Raw genomic sequence first — 16077 nt, 5'->3', positions numbered from 1 at the left:
GATGGACTAGCAAGCAGGGGGGCCGAGGGACGCCGACTGCCTTGTGGGAAGTGATCTGACGCTGAACTGTCTCCGTAAATCGCTTTACCTGTCACTTCAGATTTAAATGTGTTTACTGAGGCCGGGCCTCCACAGCTAGCTTCAGCAGCAGCCTCTCCGCAGTGGGCAAGAAGGGTGGGCGGGAACCTGTGCGCCACGGAAGACTCCTGGGGCCCTGGCCCCTGGGGAGCACAGGTGAGACCGGCCACTCCCTCCATGCCGCCCACTTGGCATCCCCGCAAAGCAAGCAGGACTCTGATCCCCATTTTCGGTGATCAAACTGAGGCTCAAGAAGGAGAATAACATGCCCCAGCTTGGCAGGTGACTGAGTCAGAATTCAAGCTCATGTGTAGCCTTTCATTCATTCGATCAGCAGGCGTACATGGCAGGCCTGTTGTGCACCAGGCATTGGGGTAGGTCCTGGGCTACAGAAGACTCAATCTCAATTCCCAAATGCAGAGTGAAAAATATGAATGGAAGAGACAGCAAAGTGCATGAGGGATGGGAATCACACCTGCAAGGGTGGGAGGCAATCTGGAGGGCTGCCTGGAGGAGGCAGTGCTTGAGCTGAGAAGTAGAGATCTGAGTTAGAAGTTGGACAAGGACATTCTAAGGGGAGAGAGGGAGAGCACTGGCAGGGAGGGTGAGGCGGATGGGACTCAGGGGAAGCTCTGGGGGGCTTGGAATGAGCCGTGGTGGGTCCTGAGCTGAGGGTCTCCTTCTAGGTCTAGGCTGTATCCACCCCCCATGCTACCTCTCCTAGCCTCCTGGTGTTATTATATCAGCCCCACGGTGTCAATGGGAAACTGAGGTTCAGAGACTTGAAGCAACTTACCTAAGGCCACACAGCTAAACAGTAGTGGCACAGGTAGGGAAGGTTTGCCAGACTGAAGAGCCTCCAGGAAATCCCCACCCCCACTTTTTTTGTGGGTAGCTGGGAATACCTTCTCTTTGTTCCCTTTTCTTTTCTGGTTTAAAATTTTGGGTCCCCAGAGTGGGTCTGCTGCCATCTGTCCTCACTACAGGGAAACAGAGAAGCGGGATGGGGACTAGGTGGTCAGTGCAGAAAAGATGGGTCCGGGTTCATTGGCCCCACGAGGCCTCGTGGTGGGCTTCTGCTCCTGTGGTTGCTTGGTTGTCCTGTGCCCCAGTCCCTGCCCTGAGCACCACACCAAGCCCTGCTTCTGGGTGGGGGTAGTGTGTTATTGTGTGTTCCCTCTGGGCCAGGGGCTGCCCCCACACTGGACATATCACCTCATTTCTGAGGCAGGCAATAATATTCCCCCAGTTTACAGATGAGGAGACTGAGGCACGTATGGGACCACAGTGCTGGGTAAAAGGCCGAGCCAGGAATCAAACCCTCATCTTTAAGACTTGGGTTTGAGAAGGATGCCGTCACGTTTGCTTTTTCAGAAGTTCCCTCTGGGTCCAGTCTGGGGGTGAGGGGCTGAGTGGATTGGGAGGCCAACAGGGAGGCCTGGGGTGCAGGTAGCTCCCTCCCCACATTAGAAAGCCCGGGACACCAAAGACTGTGCCAAGGCCTGATTTCCACCACTGCAGGAGGAGGGAGGCTCATTTCCACAAGGTCGAGAAGCGGTTACATAAATTCATAAATGATGGATCCCTCCTGAATTATTGAGATTCCCTCAAGGGCTCGCAGGGCCTGGGCCAGTGAGCCGAGCTCTGGCCGATGGGCGGGACTCGAGGATCCTGGAAGGTCCTTCTGCCCCAAGGTCTTCTCGCAAGTTTCCCTTTATTAGCCAGATTGTTCCTGTCCTTCCATAGGGAACGTGACAGTGGGCAATGGACCTTGGACCCAATGATCTTTTGTCCTGAGACTCAGTAAATGTTTGTTGAATGAATGAGTGATCAGATGTCCTTGAGAGTTGGTCAGGCAGCAGGAGGGACTGGATGAACCAGTGATCCCCTCTGGGCCCCCTCCCCCTGCCCCAGCCCAGACCCCACGCAGCCCCTCTTGGTTGGTCATAGAAGCCAGGGCTGGACGGGACTAAAGCATCATGCAGGTGAGGACAGTGGCAGACTGCTGCTTGTGAGGGCTGCTTGTGACGTTCCTGGCTCAGTGTGAGGCTTAATGACCCAGTGCCTGCCGCCAAGGCATCTGCAGTCTTGTAGGGAAGACAGGGGAACATCTGAAGCCCAGAGAGGGACGGTGACCTGCTCAGGGTCACATAGCAGGGAAGTGGCAAAGCAGGCCTTCCTAACTCCCAGCACTGCCCTTTCTCCTGGGCCTTTTTCTCCCCATCACAACACACAAATGGTCAGGAAACGCAGGTAGGGCTCCGCTGCCCGCCACCCCCTGCTGAGGGGCCCTGAGCCCTTTCTGTCCGGCTCATCTCGTCCTTGAGGCCGCCAGCCTTCAGCACCCACACCAGCGTGCCGACCTGTGTCCCTGACGTGCTCTCCACCCCAAGCACTGAGCTGAGGAGCCTGGAGCTTGTGGGAATGTGTGTGTTTTGAAATTAATGGGGACCATTAAATTGGCCAAGCATGAAAAGGGCTGGATCTGCAGCCCTTGGATCGCTCTCCCGGAATGATCCTCCAGTGCCTTGGCAAAGGGCTGCCCAGCCAGCTTCGGGCCTCCCCAGGAGGCTGTGTCTTGCCCGCCGTTTAACGCACGGGTACCCTGTGTCCCTAGGAGGTGAAGGGGGTCTGGCGCAGCATGTGAAAGCCGTGGATTCCCCCCAGGAACTGGGGTCCCCCTCCCTCCCTCTCAGCACAAAGCTGTGTGCAGACAGTGCTGTTTGTGGGGGTGTTGAGATGAATCTGCTCTCTCCAGACCCCTAGGGTGGGCTTACACACACACCACAGCCTGGCTCTGGGGACTCCTGGGTGGGACCTGCCCTGGTCCCAACTTGGGGTGGCCTCTAGGACATAATATGACCTAAAAGAGAGTGAAAGGATCCAGCCCCCGCTTCCTCACCTCCCAGTCTCCAGACAGCCCCACCCGCTCTGGAGTCTCCATTACAGGACATTGAAATTGGGAGTTGGAGTCCTAGGTATGAGCCCCGGCTCCACTGTGCACCAGCTGTGTGGCCTCAGGCAAGCCCCTTCACCTTTCTGAGCCTTGGTTTTCTCGTCTGTAAAACAGGGATAGAAGTGCATTAGGGGGCTTCCCTGGTGGCGCAGTGGTTAAGAATCTGCCTGCCAATGCAGGGGACACGGGTTCGATCCCTGGTCCGGGAAGATCCCACATGCCGCAGAGGAACTAAGCCCGTGAGCCACAACTACTGAGCCCACACACCGCAACTACTGAAGCCCGCGCACCTAGAGCCCGTGCTCTGCAACAAGAGAAGCCACCGCAATGAGAAGCCCGCGCACTGCAACGAAGAGTAGCCCCCTCTCGCCACAACTAGAGAGAGCCTGCGCGCAACAACGAAGACCCAGTGCAGCCAAAAAAAAAAAAAAAAAAATGTGCATTAGGACCCACATCCTGGGTCATTGTGAGTTTGTTTGGTTTTAAATATTTATTTATTTATTTTGGCAGAGCCAGGTCTTAGGTGCAACACACAGGATCTTCGTTGCCACCTGCGGGATCTTTGTTGCCACGTGCGGGAGATTTAGCTGTGGCGTGCGGGCTCTAGTTCCCCGACCAGGGATGGAACCCGGGCCCCCTGCATTGGGAGTATAGAGTCTTAACCACTGGACCACCGGGAAGTCCCTCATCGTGAGTTTGATAGGAGACAATTTGCTCAGCACGGCGATGTCTGGGATAGAGGAAACCCAAGAAATGCCAGCTCTGGGCCCGCTGCTGTTGCTGCTTCTCTGGGAGGGCAGCTCAGACCCGTGGAACCAGGACTGCTGTGCACCAGCCCTCAGTAGGGCTGGGTCAGGGGATGTCGAGGGCACCGCCTTCCCGTCCTCCCTGTGGTGAGCTGAGCACTTGCTGGGCCCAGGGAGGTGAGGAGGGCCCTTCCTGACCCCCAGTCTTTTGGATTTGGGGTCTCTTGACCATGAGCACGCAGGGCAGGAGGGCTAGCCCCCCTCCCCTCTGTGGCAGGGCTGTCAGTGTCTGCTCTGCCTTCTGTCGGGAATGGTGTGTGTGTCACATGGTAACAGCCCAGGACGGGCGATGTTCCCTCTCCGCCGGGGGCCAGGAGGTGGGGTGTTGACTGAAGCTCTCCTTCAGAGCTTGGCTGCCTCGCCTGAGCCTGAGCTGGCAGACCTGAAGCCACCTGTAGCCTCCAGCCCTCCCTTCCTCTCCCCTCCTCGGGGTCTTCTTGCATTTCAGAAGCTCACCTTTGGGGCTCATTTATTTATTTTGCAAATTATTTCTACTCATGTTTCCTCAGGCCCTGCTGGCAGCCGTGTTTCACGTGGCTGCGGTGACTGCATCACGGGTTCCCTTTCCCTGCAATCTTTTTTTTTTTTTTTTGGCCACGCTGAGCAGCTTGTGGGATCTTGGTTCCCCAACCAGGGATCGAACCCACGCCCTTGTCAGTGAAAGTGAGGAGTCCTAACCACTGGACTACCAGGGAATCTCCCCCCTGTAATCTTGACTGATCACTTATGGAAGGGGTGCAGCTGTCCTGGGGGGTCCTGGAGCCAGGCCTGGGCTGGAAGCACCCCCACGGGTGTGGCATGGGCTGGCCTCAGAGCCAGCTCACAAAATATTGATAGATTGGGGTAAAATCTGGTTCCACTAGCTGCTTCTCCGGGCCTCAGTTTCCACACGTGCACCTTATGGGAGGATTAAGAGGAAAAAATGAGTTAGTGCCTGTAATGCCTTGCGCGCTGGAGGGGCTCAGTAAATGATAAGTACTGTTCTTATTAGTGAAGTATCTCACTGCACCACCCACTAGACCGGAGCCCCTGGAGGGCAGGGGCAGGGTCCACTGACCCCTGGTCTCCATCCCCAGACAGGGCTGGCACATGGCCGGTGCCCATCCGTGGCGGGGGCCGTCCAAGAATGTCTGCACAGCAGTTCCCCAGGAGGGACACAAAAGGACAGGAACTAACAACTCCTCTCTGCCGAGGACCACTGGGTGAAAGCAGGCTGCCCAGTGGGCACAGTGGCGGGAACTCCTGCTGCCTGCACGTCGGGCAGGGGAGGGACCACAGATATTTATGTCCTTGTGGGAGTGTCAGGAGCCAGTGAGGACTCGGGAACCAGGAGCTTGGGCTGCAGCCTCCGGGGAGGATAGGTGCTGGGATGTGGACCCGGGTTTGACGGTGAGCCTGGATGGCCCTGGGAGGGTGGCAGCGGGGGCTGGACACGGCTGGCTGGCATCACCCGCTTTGGTGCATTAAAACCCCATCAGCCGCACCCCACACCCAGCGGCAACAAGTGGTCCTGTACAGCGGTACCCACCCTCCTCCTCCCCCTCACTGCTGTCTCCCCCTCTTCGGACATTGTAATTGCCATAAAAATAGGAGCTTAGCTGCGGTGGCGGCTGCGTAGCATGTGGGAAGAGAGAGGCCCGGCTGTCAGCCATCCCCCTACCAGCAGGGCTCGAGTCTGTTTTATTATTGCCGCCTGGCTGTATTTCACGTAGGTTTAAACATCATCAAACGCCACATCCCTTTTGAAAAGCAAGAGCTACCTTGCTGAGGATGTTGAGGAGAAACAGGAACATTAAAATCTACGAAGCAAATGGCCCAGAATTGACATTTGTGACGGGAGCCTTACAGCTCTGTCAAAGGAGCTAAGGCCTGCTTGGCAGCTGGCGGGGAACTTTCTGGTGAGGCTCACGGGTCACGCAAAGGTGGGGCAGGTTGTGGCTGAAGCTTTGGGGTTTGGCAGGGAGGGGACCAGAGTGTTGGTGATGGAATTCTGTGGGTCACCTGACCACCTCTTGGCCTCCCTGGCCTTGACCTTGACTCAGCCTCATCTCCCTCCTAACAAGGCAGATGGGAGCCCCCTCTGGTGCGTAGAATAGGGTGCTGGCTCTGGGGCTCAGGGGGTGGGAGTGGGGGCATGTTAGGGGCCAGGGCTGCTGTGGCCACTTAGGAGCTCTTGTGACCTTGACCAGGATACACCTCCCCTCTGAGCCTCGGTTTTCTCGTCTGTAAACCTGGGAGAGTGATGCCCCCTCCGAAGGTGGTTTGGAGGACGGAGATGCATGCAAATGCCTGGCAAGTCACTGGAACTCAATAAATGGTGACTGTTATCACTGAGCAAGTGGGCGTTTGAGCTGGAATTGATTTTTTAAAAATGTTTAACCTACCTGTTTCCACTGAAAAACAGATATAATAAAACCGGGGAAGGATTAAAACAGGAATAAAAAGAAACAAGTGACAAGGAGGACGCTGACCTGGGCATCCAATAAGAATGTGCCCCGTGCTCTTGGCCACACCTGGAACCCTTTGGCCTGGATGCTCTTTGCACGTGCTTTCTGACCTGCTGGCCTCTTGCCTGGTTCCTGGGTCTGCTCAGCCCTACCTCCTGCCTTGGGATGCTGGTGTCTGGTCTACTGAGGGACCATGCCCTTGTATTTTATGCTCTTGGTGGTATTTTGGTATTTTATGCTGCTTGGGCAGCTTGGCTCCTGGCACTTACCTTGGCCCCGCCCAGAAGACACCTCAAAGCTAGGCCATTGTAACAAGTCTATTGCAACTGAATATGAAAAGTGGCCTTGAGCTTCCTGGCAGCCATAGCAAAAAGGGAAACAAGATGTTAGGTTCTGTATCTCTAAACTTGGAAATCCATTTATATTTCAGCTTAATGCCTCTTTCTCTTTCTACTCTGTCCCTTTTCCCTCCATTGTCTCCCTCTATCACCCTTACAAACTCTTCTTTATTACCCCTACAGATGCTTCATCCCTTGCTCCAGAGCGCCATCTCTAAGTGCTTTGCTCTGGACTTGGGAGGCCCCTCTGCCCTCTCTTTTGTCGCTGTCCATTCCCTTGTCAGCGGCCTGGCCTCTGGGCCTCTTGACTTGTGCAGGCCCACTGGGTCTGCCACTGTGACTTCTCTCAGATGAGCCAGTGACTAATAAGGGTTGCCCCTTTGGGGGGCGGCAAAATCTTTCCCTCCTTAATATCGGAGTTTAAAAATGTGTCACCATCAATTTGAAGAAAAGACTTGTTCCTGCTGAGAAAAGCAGCCTGGAGATTCGTCTCGCCTTAGGAATCACACAGGCAACTGCATAAATTCCAGAGCCACAGAGGCTCTCCATGCAAATGCCTCCTCTCAGCCCCACAGCCAGCCTGGAGAGGCCCCCGGAGCCCACCCCAAGCTCCCATGGGCTGGCATCCCACCTCCCTACTTCTCGTGCTCCCACAGAGACTCTGGGGGCCCCTTTGTAGGGGGCATCCTTGGTTAGAAGATACTCACTTCTCTCCACCTCTTTGTGGTTAAGCTGGAGGCTGAGCTTGCGGCTAATTCCATGTCATGATGTGCTTTGATCCTGGAGGAGAAGGAGGAGGAATGACTTCTGAGAGGGGGTCCCCACAGTCCCCAGTGGGAGGGGGTCCCTCCCTTACCCTTGTCTGTGGATCTGTTGGCTGCACAATGGATTTGCCCTGAGGGTGGGATTTTTAGGGCCTGGATGCCCTGTCCTCCGACCCTGTTTCATCCTTGTTTGGAAGGGACTGTTGGGGTCATTTTGACTATCCCCCTGTCTCCAGACAGGCCCCCTCCCCTCTGGCTGGCAGACCTGCCCCTGGCACTTTGCCCTCAGACCTGACCCAGCCTCCTGCCCCACAGACCCAGACCTTGGTCCCCTCCTCTTCCAGCAGTTCTCTGAGCCCAGGATAATCATCATAACAATGACCTGGGAGCTGGCTTTTAGTATTCCCGCTTTTCAGGTTGGGAAGCAGTGGTGCTGGGATATTAAGTGACTTGTCTCCAGACAGTCCGGAAGCTTGAACCAGATCCTGGGTACTTTCCTCTGTGTCACATCACCTTTGAATGAATGAGTGAGTGAATGAATGAATGAATGAATGAGGGGCAGTGGGCTCATGGCAACCACTCGTAGTTCTAGGTGTCTGGTGAGTGGGCATGGTGTCAGCCCAGGATGGGGGTATTTGGAGAGCTTGGGGGAGGTCAGGGAACCCCCCCTTCTGTCATGCAGAGGTCATTGTGGCCACCTTTGTGGCGGTGTTGTTTGTCCTCCCGGGAGGCTCACCCAAGCATGGCGCAGAGCAGGGGGGTGACCTTGGCCGGCACCAGGTGGCCTGCAGTCTGCAGTCTGACTCCTCTGCCAGGAGCTTAGTGGCAGGTGGGAGAGGGGTGGTCACAGGGTGCCAGTGAGCCCTCCCTGGTTTTGGGGAGCCAGTGCAGCTGGGCTCAGGGCAGTCGGAAAAGATAAGCGGGAAGTTTGCAGCCTCCCTGGCTGCCGTGGCCCTGTCGGAACACGTGCTGAGCGGTCATTTACCACCTGGTGCAGGGAGGTCTGTGGGCTGGTCCCCGCGTCTGCCACCCCAGCTACTGAAAGGGCCCCACGAGGACTCTCGGCAGCCATTACTCCGGGAAAGGAGGGTTGTTTTTTTTTCCTGGCTCCCTAAATGTTATTGCCTTTATAGGCTTTGGAAATCAGTTTTATGGCCTGCATTGTTTGTCTGCTGAAATGTGGAAAGCACTGGAGGGGAATGAACCACAGGTTTGCTTCTAGCCCTGAAAGGTCAGATGGCTGAGGGTGAAGGGGCAGGGCTCACATGTGTCCTCCACGCCTGGGTCACTCTTTGGGGACTGTCATAGCTGGAAGGGGGGCCGGGATGGTGTGCACCAGAGGGGGCCCTGGAATTCTGTTGGGAGGGTCAGCCTGAGGCTTTGGGACTTGCCTCTTTTGTCGGCTGGGTCCCGCTGAATTGGGCTGGGATGGTCATCCCTTCTTCCTGGATGCCCAGCTATACCAGCTGGCTCCCCTCAGGTGCCATCCGGGGCACCCTGCCAGCTACTGGCAGTGTAGACTTCTCAGTGCAGTAAAAAATAAGCCTGGGTTTTGCCAGCTGGGATGCAGGCCTGGCAGGGGCTCCCACCTGCAGACGGTGCTTCATCTTTGAGCAGAGCTGGCCCCCTGGGAGCTGGGCAGGGTGTAGAGATGCAGTGGAAGCATTCAGAAGCCCACGCAAATCCTCCCCCTTTTCCTGGGCCTGAAGACCCTCAAGGGAGGCCCTGAGGGTCTGCCCCAGGCGAAGGCTGCTTCTCTACTTCTCTCTTGATATGCGAAGTGCTCCTACAAATCAATAAGAAAAGTGGGCAAAAGATATGGACAGCCAATTCCCGGTTGGAGAAAAACAAATGGGCAGTAAACAAGTGAAAAGACGCAGAACTTCACCAGCAATCAGGAAAAGCCTAATCTAAATAAGAGACATCATTCTCCATGGCTGGAGAAGAGGCAAAGGCTGGAAGTATTGATATGCACAGGCGTGGTGCTGGAAACAGGCCTTTGCTGGGCTCACCATTGCAGCTCGCACCAACCGGCACACAGTAGGTGCTTGGAAATACTTGCTTTATCCCAGAAAATACAAAGAACTCCTCCTTGCTCACAGGGAGTCTCCGCAGGGCCACTGCTGCCTTTGTGGCCCCTGGTTTGCCACACCCTCCGCTGGTGGTGCTCCTGGGGGGTTTGGCCTCATTCCCACCCTCAGCTCCTTGGCCCCAGGGATCCACACGCTTCCTTGGCTGTGGTCTTTCTGGGCCTGGCCTCTTGTGGGGTGGATGCCATTTCTTGCTGCTGGACAGTGCCTCTGGGTTTCAGCTGTCTCTGCAACCTCATGGCTGGTACCTGGGCTGCACTGCACAACGGGGGGGGGGTGGTATTCATAGAGGCCACAATGGAAATGGGGGCCCCCAGAGTTGGGCAGCCCTGGCTGATATCATGGCCTTTTCCAACACCCCAGGGAATCCTCGATTTAGGGAAGGTCTTGCCCTAATAGTGACCTTGGCTCCCCAGGCATCGTGACTGGCTCTCCCTCATCATCCGGTCCCAGAACCTCTCCTGCCATTTCTGGTTCCCTCTCCTACCCTCTCCCATTCCAGCCCAACTAAATGATTTTGGGTCTCATAACTGCGTGTTCTCTCTCACCTCCTGGCCTTCGCTTGGGCTCTCCCCGCTGCCTGGAGCACCTCCTCCTCCCATTTCCACTTGGCTGACTCTGGTCAGGCGCCAGGCCCCCGCTTAGATGTCATTTCCTCCAGACACCTGCCCTGACCTGGGTTAGGCATCCCTCCCGCATGCCCCAGAGCACAGCCATACATTCATTCATTCAGCAGGTGCTGGGCGCTGAGGCTGCAAGGGCGAGCAAGGGCGAGCAAGGGCGAGCAAGGGAGATGTGGTCCAGGCAGCCAGGACACCCTGGGGAGCGACATGGTCACCTGCAGCACTTGGTCCTGGAGGCAGACCTGTCGGGAGGGTCAGGAAGGGGAAGCCCAGGGGAGCATCCCAGACAGGGGCCTGAGGTGGCGCCCTGGGGGTGGCTCAGCTTCTTGCCCCGGGGGCAGGGAAGCCAGAGGTAGGCTGGGGTGGGTGGTGGCTGCTGCGGGAGCCCAGTCGCCTTCTGCCCCAAGAGGGCAGCCCTTATCTGTAGAGCCTAGCGTGGCCCGACCACGGCAGAGCTGCCTTTGATGCAGAGCTCAAGGGGGAGAGCACAAGTCCTACTTCAAAGGGCTTCAGTCCCGAGGAATCTGGGTCTCCAAGTCCTGGAATCATCCTGCCCCTCATGTGCCTCCCTGGGCAAAGCCGGGCAGCAGGAGAGCGCAGGCATGGAGGAGACCTCAGCCTGGAACTCGGCTCCCGGGATCCCTGGCAGCCTCCTCTCTCGGCTCTGTCCTCCCTGTCCTTCTACTCCCAAGACCCAGCCTCCTGCCCACCTTCTCTTTCTGGACACCCCCAGACTGAGGAGGACTCAGTCCTCCTTCCCTCATTCAGAGAGTACGAAATGATGAAGGCCCAGTCCCTGCCTCTAAAAGACACTCAGTGTATAGTGGGACTAGTGGGTACAGCACAGGGTGTAAGTGCCTAGTAGGGGAATCCAAGGTGCTGTGGGCCGGTCTGGGAAGGCTTCCTGGAGGAGGCCTGCCTGGGGAGGCTTACTTCCCTGCAGTGATTTCTGGTGGGGGTGTACCTGTGCCTTTCCCTTCAGGTTCACAGACCCCAATCAGGCTGTCTCACCGGCCAGGACCGAGCTCCCATACTAACCTCTGTCACCGTGGCCTTGGGCAAGCGCCTTAGTCCTGGGCCTCAGTTTACTTGCTTGAAAACAGGGATGAGTGAGGATGGAACGCAGTGACAGGTGTCTGGTGCCTGGCACCATCGGGCTGCACTGCCTTGCCTCTCACAGATGGGTGCCCCTTTAGGAAATCCCCCCTAATTATGAAGTACCAGATCTGGGCCATCACATGAGAAGGAGGCACATTCATTAGTAGACTCAGGCACACAGCCTGGCCATGCCAAGCGTCTCTCCGTGCCAGCTTCCCAGGGACGAAGGCCTCACTGAGAGCACATCTCCTGTGTCTTCCTGGTGACAGGTTCCATCTGCCAGCCCCTGGGGAGCCACCATCCCTGGTGACGGCCCCTCAGCCCATCACCCGGGCTTGTAATCTCAGCTCTAAGGGACTGCAATCCCTTTCTCTGGCCCACCACAACTAATCCATTCGCCAGGGCCCCCATCCAAGAGAAAGCTAATTAAAGAATTTCTGCTTTTGGCTCAGCCTGGACTTTGAAGATTTCCTTTGGTCTTCCTGGAGTAGCTGAAAACAGGTGGAGAAAGGGGGCCTCAGAAATGGTGTCGGATAAGCCCCCGGAGCCTCAGTAATAGGCTTAATCCCCCCAAAGCCAGCAGGCGTCAAACAGTCATCCGCCCAGCACTGCTGAGAAGGTGCTCAAGGCTTGTGACCCTGTGGGCCCCAGACCGCACGGCTCCCTGTCCCTGGCTTTCTGTGAATGTGAGGCTCTGCATTCCCCAAGAGGGTCAAGGCCATGGAAGGTCAGGGCACGGATCCCTCACCACACGATCTGCAAAACAGTGAGAAGCACTGTGGCACTGAGCCTTCTCATCTGTGACGTGGAGGCCCTGCTTCAAGGGTGGCTGCAGCGGCTCACATGGAGCGGATGCCCGGTCAGGTGGGCTCACTTCCCCCCTGCCCCTCCCTCCGGTGCCCCCCATGCCAGCATTGTTTCTTTCAAGAGCTTGTTTGCCTTTTAGAGATTTTAATCAACCAACCACAAATATTTATTCGACACTTACCAGCAACGTGTGCAGTCCATAGGACAGGGGTCTTTGGGGTCTCTCTCACTGCTATGTCGGGACCTGGCACACAGTAGGTGCTCAATAAAGACTTGTTGATTGTGTGGTTGGTGGACAGGTCCTGAAAGAGGTAGCCTCTGCTCTCACAGAGCTTACACTATTGCTGCCTTCAGAAAACACCCGCAGGGTCTTTGGGGAATCACTGAGCCCCTAAATGTGGGGTCCGGGGGGATCTTAGAGCCGGTCCTCCTTGTCACTCTGAGCCAAGCCTGGTGTAACCCGGGAGAGAATCGGGGCATCTGCTGCCATGCCAGCCTCCACCCTCACCCCCTCCCAGGCCCCTGCTCCCTCATTTTCCTCGCAGTCCTGGGGGTGCAGGGAGCATTTAGACCCGCAGTTCCCTGTGCAGGGACCTCGGGCCTCCATCACAGAAATAAAAATGATAAAAACCTGCCACTGAATTCTGGGTGGCGGTAAATTACTTAACACCTGAAACAGGTTGAAATGTGGCCACTGTGGCTTTTAATAAGTCCAGCTCCGATGCCGCGGCTTCCACGGGGAGCCGTCTGGTCTCTCCCCGAGGCATCATTTCATCGCGTCCCAGGCTTGGCAGCAGTGCAAATAAGATTTCACTTCCTCTGTAAGTCTCTGAGGCGGGAGTGCCGGGTTTTCACTTGTGCTGTCAGTTAACGGCTCGAGGGATCCTACTTCCTCTGCCTCGGGAGGAGAGGGTCCCTTGGAGGTGTCGGTACCGGACCTGGGGGCGGCAGGCCGTGCAGAAGCAGGTGCTGACAAGAGGCCGGGGGGTGTGGAGGAGGGGAGGGGAGGCATCCAGCAGGTGGGCTGGGGGCGTCTGAGAGTGATGAGCAAGCTCCACCCAGCCCTTCTTTTTTTTTTTTTAATTTATTTGGTTGCACTGGGTCTTAGTTGTGGCAGGCGGGCTCCTTAGTTGCGGCTCGCCAGCTCCTTAGTTGTGGCATGCAAACTCTTAGTTGCGGCATGCCTGTGGGATCTAGTTTCCCGACCAGGGATCGAATCCTGGCCCCCTGCATCGGGAGCGCCACCAGGGAAGTCCCCACCCAGCCCTTCTGAGGCAGCATTTTGGGGCTGGCTGGGGACCTCAGATCCGATCAGGGCTTTGTATGCAGGGTGCTAAGAACTGGCCTCGGAATTTGGGTGTGAGGTGGGATTTGGGGTGTTAGACCCTTCCCGGGTTTGGTCGCTTCTTCAGGATGCTTGATGAGGGCAGGGACCCCTCCTAGGAAGTGGGGGCAGGAGGAGGGAAGCTTCTGGAACCTGGTGGTAGCCAGGTAAGAGCAGCGTCCAGGGTCGGGGATGGCGGCCACCCACTCTTCATCCCACTTGAACTGGAACTTTTAGTCCTGAGCCTGACCGAACAGGAGGAGTTGGGCACATGAAGCAGGGGCGCTGGACTTCGGCGTGCCCCTTGTCTGCTGAGCAGCTATTCAGGGGACTCGCCCCATACATATCTGTAACCTCAGCAATATGTGGGTCCTGAGATTTCTTTGGGAAGGAAAGGGCTGGAAACTGCTTGGCTGGAGAGGAGGCCGCAGCAGGAGAAGTCCCGGGTTTGTGGGGAGACCACCCTGTCTCCCAGGGTCCATCTGAAGACGTGATAGAGAGACAGGGGCCCTTCATTGTCAGCCTGTTGCCTCCACCACCCAGAACTTGCACCCCCTTGAGGGGCCGGCCAGCTCTGCTTGCTCTCCTGTGAGGATGGGCCTCACTACCGCTCAGACCACCTCCTCCTCTTCAGAAAGGGTCAGTTACGTTTGGAAGGTCTTCTTTCCATTGACCTGAAATACAGGTCCTGGAACCTCCCCCATGGTTCCTGGTAATTTCCTCCTGTGGGGCCCAACCCTGTCTGGGCCTCCAGCCCCCCCCGGGCCACTTATTAAAACCTAAGATGCCCTCATCCCCACCCCTGTTCTCCAGAAGCCGAAAGCTCGGGTCAGCCTGAGAGCCCGTCTAGCAGGTTTTGGGGAGCAGGCCGCAGACCTTGGGTGTGGTCGGGATGGTTTGGAGAACAGGCCCTGTTCCGACGTCTCTCCTCTGTGCAGACCTGGGGGCACTTTGCTGTTGCGGAGACAGCTGGGCCTCCCTGGGAGGAGTGCCAGCCAGCTCAGCACCTGTACCTGGGGGCCAGGGATGCTGGGCAAACCTCGGGGGCGCCAGGGATGGGGCCTGCACTCCCCGGACAAGTGGCGGAGAAAGCAGCGTTCTCACGGAGGCCCCGGCACACGTCAGCAGCGTCGGTGCTGTCATGGTGGGAAAAATGAGAGCAGCGAGCTGTCATCATGTGTACGCTTTACAGAGGCACAGGGAGTGGGTGGTGGAGCCTGTGGGTCTCACCCAGTTCTGAGGGACTCCAAGGCCCTGCCCGAGGAGCCCCCAGGACAGGCGTTAATCCAGTGGTTCCCAAACGCATGTGACCATGAACCCTTCCTGGGCAGAACTTCTGTTAGCTCTAGGGGCTCAGGAACACAGTCTGGGAAGCCAGACCCCCTGCTCCGGCTTGAAGAGAGTGGCCGGGGCACCTGGTCTGTGGTGCTGCTGCCAGTGTGTGGAGGGTCAGGTGAGCTGGGTCAGCCCCGTCCGAGGCTCCCCCTGCCTGGAGGGGTGAGAGGAGAAGTAGAGACTGCCTCACAACTGGGACGCCAGGGCTGCTGCTCTTGGAAAGTTGTCCTCCTTGGGCCCAGCATTGATAGATTGATCTGTTGGTTGATTGATTTGCTGGTGTTTATTGACTCACTCTCTCCATTCACGTTTCTGGTGCCTCCTGTGTGCCAGGCCAGTGCCCTCTGGGATCTGAAGGGGTGGAAGGCAAGACCTGCTGGCCAGGGGCCCCTAGTGAGCGAGGTGCTGGAACCAGATACCTGTCCAGGTGAGAACCAGCAGGTGTGGCCCGGAGAGGGCAGCCTCTCCAGAGACAATGCCTGGGTTGAACCTTCAAGGGCCCTCAAGGGCACCCAGCGGAGAAGTCAGCACAGACCCAGAGCCCGCTTGGGTAGGCAGGGCCTGCTTGGGGAGTGAACTGTACTCGGTGTGGCCAGAGTTGGGCCCAGCAGATGGGTCCTGTGCTTATGGGGGAAGCGGAGTCTTCCAGAGGGGGACAGAATCGGACTCGCCTTCATGCCCCCTGCCTCAGAGCTTCTGGCAGGCCCTCTCCCTTGCTCTCCAAGTCCTGCTCATCTGAGGAAACACCCTCAGTGGAGACCTGGCTCCCAGAGAGCCTCCCCACCCCAATCTTGTCCGTGAGCATCCTTCCCTCCTCCTCCGTGAGGCTGGAAGGGTGCCCCAGCCCCAGCCCCAGCACATAGTAGGCCCTCAGTAGATATCTACTGACTGGCTGGCTGATCAGGTTCTAGAAAGGTGAGTGTCAGGTGAGCCCTCCTGAGCATCCACTGTGCGCTGGGCCCTAGGAAGAGTTTGGGGAAACAGACTCGGTCCTTCCCCGAAGCCTATGTGGCGAGCCGCCCTTTGGAATGATCTCTGGGCTGCTCCTGCCTCCAGGGGGCCGGCAGTGAGGACCAAGAGAAGAGGATGGGGGGGCGAGGGGCACCTGTGGGGTCAGAGCACCCCGTGTCACCCCAGCCAGGCCACCTGCCACCAAGGCACATCCAGAAATAACTTTGCTTCCTTGGAATATAAGGAAAAGCTCATTAACTCGTATCCAGATGTGAAATCAGATCTAAGGCAGAAGTAATGAGCTCTTATTTTATATGTTAAATTTAGCAGAAACTGCTATTGTTCTCATGGAAAATAACTTTTTTCCTTTTCCCCCTCTTTGGAGTGTGAGATATCAGGCTAGGCCTGGAGAGTTGTGAATGTGGTGGGTGCGTCTAGGGGATGAGGGGTGTCAGAGGTG

At 56.9% G+C, this 16077-nt stretch overlaps 1 protein-coding gene across 4 annotated transcripts in view; it reads left to right on the top strand.

Moving 5' to 3' along the window:
- MACROD1 (mono-ADP ribosylhydrolase 1) overlaps nucleotides 1–16077 on the top strand; it is a 153589-nt gene that overhangs the window by 16884 nt on the left and 120628 nt on the right. The window lies entirely within an intron of this gene.

Source organism: Balaenoptera physalus, assembly GCF_965194825.1.
Source record: "Balaenoptera physalus genome assembly, chromosome: 10".
NCBI lineage: Eukaryota > Metazoa > Chordata > Mammalia > Artiodactyla > Balaenopteridae > Balaenoptera > Balaenoptera physalus.
The sequence above is the reverse complement of the archived record's forward strand: the minus strand, read 5'-3'. Positions and strand labels throughout refer to the sequence as shown.